Raw genomic sequence first — 4,353 nt, 5'->3', positions numbered from 1 at the left:
TGCTATCAATGTTACTATGTACCTAAAATATTACTGTGAAAGATATGTGTTAACCCCCACTTAGGGGGGCACGCACCAGACATGGCTTTTTGCCTTCCTGGGGCAGTGTCTTCCTCCCAAAGAATTATTTGCCAAAAGGCCCACTTAGCAAAGTCAATCATTTGACTCTTTGCGTGGATCATTGGCGGTAATTCCAACATGGCTGTAACATTACATTTTTTCTTTATTTGGACACTATAGAAATCCTGCCTCAGCTTTCCTACAGACAAAGAAATGTCAGTACCAAAAACCCTCCAAAAGGTCCCTGCTGGCTAGTTCGTATAACCTGGTGCCAGCAGCTTGTTTTTCTGAGTCTAGCTCTATGATGGTAAACAATTATTTCTGTCCCCCCTAAAATCTATTTTCCGGCTACTACATAAACATCATAAATATCTCTGTCTCTCTCCTCCTGGTTTCTTGAAAAACCTGCTTTTTGCTAAGCCAAAAACATCTCTAGCTCTGGTTTCACTGCCCTCCAGCAGAGTTCTTTCTCACCTGAAGAACGGTCTTTTAATATGTAAATTTAAGGCCTGTTTTCCCATTGTACTGCTCTCCTGCTTTTTGTGGACACCTTGCATACCAGAGTTTGTGCTTATAAATGTCATCAGCTGAAAAGTAAATTTGTCTCTCATCCCTTGGGTCCCTTGGACGAGGGTCCCCATACAATGCATTTTGTGTGGTCTCATTTATTTCATTTTCATATTTCATATTCATCCACTCATACTCCTGCTTCTCTCCCTGTGAAAGGTTCCTGGACTCCACGAAGGTTCTGCTTAGCAACGCAACATGTCTGCAGCAATATGTAATCCACTTTGGTCAAAATAAAAATTATTATTATAAAAAATTTTATTACGCTAAAATATACATGAGTTTGGCATTATAACTTTAACTCTTGCATTTTTGGGGGGGTCACACCCGACAGTGTTCAGGGGTTATTCCTGGCTCTACACTCAGAAATTGCTCCTGGCAGGCTCAGCGGACAATATGGGATGCCGGGATTCGAACCAACATGTGTCCTGGATCAGCTGAGTGCAAGGCAAGTGCCCTATTGCTGTGCTTTCGCTCAGCCCTTTAACTCCTTCATTTTTGCTAAATTTTTTGGTTTTCCCAAGCTGTGCTCAGAAATCCTGGGTGTCCCTTGTGAAATCACCCCAAGCACCATAGTTCCAACTTGGGTTAACAGGTCCAAAGCAGGTAGCCGCAAAGAATTAATAAATCAAGCCAGTCAGGAGAGAATCATAGAGTCAGGCTGGCTTCTCGCTGCATGGTCTCTCTGAGTGTGCCAAGACAAAACAGAAACCTCTCTTTATTTTCTCTGTACAAATTCAACTGGGCAGAGGAGGGTCCAGAGAGATCCAGGTGGACTTTTACATATCAAATGGATAGGTGGAAAGAAAGAGGAAATTGAGGATCACCTTTGTTTTGGGTGAAAGCGGGTTGTGATATAACAGTCCCTTGTGGTAATTCTCCACCTACTGAACCTACAATTCCGGGCTAGTTCTGAAGATGTGGTTGGTGTTGCTTAGGCTCTATGGTGCCAGGAACTGTCCAGGCCGTGTGGGCAGTGCTCAGAGGTCTGCAAGGCCATACTCTTGTGACGTTTGGGGAATCTCCAGCTCTGCACTCTGAGTCATTCGGGGAGCATGTGGTGCCAGAGCCTGAACGCAGGTCTGATACATGCCAGGCATGCATCTGAACCCCTATCTATCTCTTCAGCCCCTTAACTATTTGTAAGTGGACAGTTCTGTAACAATGAGTATGTCGTCACATTGTTCTGCATCTATGGACATCATCTATTTTTTGTTGTTTTTTGGGGGGGGAGTAACACCAGACAGCGCTCAGGGATTACTCCTGGCTCTGCACTCAGAAGTCAACCCTGGCAGGCACGGAGGACCATATGGGATGCCAGGATTTGAACCACCGTCCTTCTGCATGCAAGGTAAATGCCCTACTGCTGTGCTATCTCTTGGGCTCTGGACATCATCTATTGCCTGAGCTTTGTCGCCATTAAGCACTAATTCCCTGTCTACTCTCCCTCAGACTACAGCACCATCCTTCTGAGTCAATGACTGTGACAATCTGGGGAGCCTTAGAGAAGTGGAACCCCACAGTTGCGTTTTCCATCAGACCTTATCTATATTGTAAAGTTGCTGTCAGCACAAAAGTGAATTTATTTCTGAGCTCATGGGTCCTTAAGTAGTTCATGAACAATGTGCATACAAAACTTCAGGTGCTTGTGAAGTGAGTTTTTTGTGGTTTTGGTTCAGGCCCCCTCTGCAATGCCCATGGCACTCCTGTCACCATCTAGACTGATAGCTCATTGGTGGCCTGAATTGTAAGGCACCAACCAAATGAACAAAAATCCTTGGTGGCCACCCCTCCACTTCCCCTGTAACAGTATCCAAATGCCCTTCCCTCCTCCTCTGACTTTGTTTGTTCCAGAGTCATATGTGATGCTACTGAAGGGCAGGTCCTCAACTGGTACTCTGGATGCCCTCCTGGAAGTGATTGGAAGACTGTCCAGTGAGTGATAGGAATTAAACCCAGGCCTCCTGCACATGCAAAGCAGATGTACCACCATATTGAACTATCTCTCTGCCCAAAATATTCTTCCTTGTGAAAACAGAATAATATTGGACCTTGAGAGCTTGTTTGGAGGTTCTAGCAGGGGAGCGAAGCTACTAGTATACCCTCGACCAAAGAACGGTCCGTCTCTATTCCGGGAAGGCCGTCCTCTTCGACTGAGTGTGCAGCTTCGGGAGAGACACACATGGAGTGGTGAGGGAGGAAGGGGACACCCGCCTAGCCAGCCAGATCAGCCGAATCAACCCTGGCGATCAATGGAGTGACAGATGTCGCAGCCAGATCACCCTCACATCCAAAAACAGAATAATATTGGGATGCAGCCATAATACAGCAACTGAGCAGAGTCAGGAGTAAGCCCTGAGCACTTCTGAGTGTGTCCTTCCAAATAGACTGATTAATACCCATTACACATATAGAATATATATATACACGCAAGCATACATATATGTTTTTCTGTATATGGTTTTGAGGGGTGGGGTTGGGTCACAATCGGCGGCATTCAGTGGTTACTCCTCACTCTGTGCTCAGAAATTGATCCTGGGGCTGGAGTGGTAGGGCGTCTGCTTTGCACACACTAACCTAGAACAGACCACGGTTCAATCCCCCAGTGTTCCATATGGTCCCCCAACCCAGGAACAATTTCTGAGAGCATGGCGAGGAGTAACCCCTGAGCGTCACCAGGTGTGGCAGGCACGGGGGTGGGGGTGGGGGGGAATTCAAACCACCTTCTGTCCTGGGTTGGCCATGTGCAAGGCAAACACCCTACTGCTGTGCTATCACACAGGCCCGCTTGTACATGTTTGTCTTAGATTATTTCCACCTCTACCAAAAAATTATTATTATTATTATTATTTTCTTTTGATTTTTGGGTCACACCCAGCACTTCTCAGGGCTTACTCCTGGCTCTACGCTCAGAAATCACCCCTGGCAGACTCTGGGGACTGTATGGGATGCAGGGATTTGAACCGCCGTCCTTCTGCATGCAAGGCAAATGCTCTACCTCCATGCTATCTCTCTGGCCCTTTAAAAAAATGGTTTTTTTTTGGCCAAAAAATTATTTTAACTGGGGCTGGAGAGATAGCATGGAGGTAAGGCTTATGCCTTTCATGCAGAAGATCATTGGTTCAAATTCCAGCATCCCATATGGTCCCCTGTGCCTGCCAGGAGCGATTTCTGAGCATGGAGCCAGGAGTAACCCGGGTGTGACCCCAAAACCAAAAGAAAAATTATTTTAACTAAAATAGAATTTCTGCATTAGACTTGTGGAAGAAAGTCTAGAGGATAGAAATAGAGGGATTAAGATGAGTCCTGATATAAAATTGGTCTTCTACCTCACCCTGGCTGTCCAAGCTGCTGCCTAATTTGGTCCTTTCATTGGCTTTTTGCTACCTTTTCCTTTGGCCCCTAGGCATTCCGTAGCCTCACAAGTTTTGTTAAGAATCTGGTTACTGAGATTGCCCTAATGTTCAGTATAGGTCCAATATCAGTGGCTCTCTTAAACGCACCCCGAAAGACTTGAAGCCATGGATAAACCTCTAAGCTTTAAGGAGTTTTGAGTATTTGGCTAAACGCCCCTGCTTGCTCTGCTCCTGGCTGTGGAGATGCTCATAACGGGGATAGCTTGGTGCCAGTGTCTGGGTGCAAACATGGCATTCCTAATATTTTGCGCGCAAAAACTTTTAATTTGGTCTCTTGTTGCCATGTCCAGAACTGGAAGCCCACCAAAGT

The sequence above is a fragment of the Suncus etruscus genome, chromosome 6 (assembly GCF_024139225.1).
Source record: "Suncus etruscus isolate mSunEtr1 chromosome 6, mSunEtr1.pri.cur, whole genome shotgun sequence".
Lineage (NCBI taxonomy): Eukaryota > Metazoa > Chordata > Mammalia > Eulipotyphla > Soricidae > Suncus > Suncus etruscus.
The sequence above is the reverse complement of the archived record's forward strand: the minus strand, read 5'-3'. Positions refer to the sequence as shown.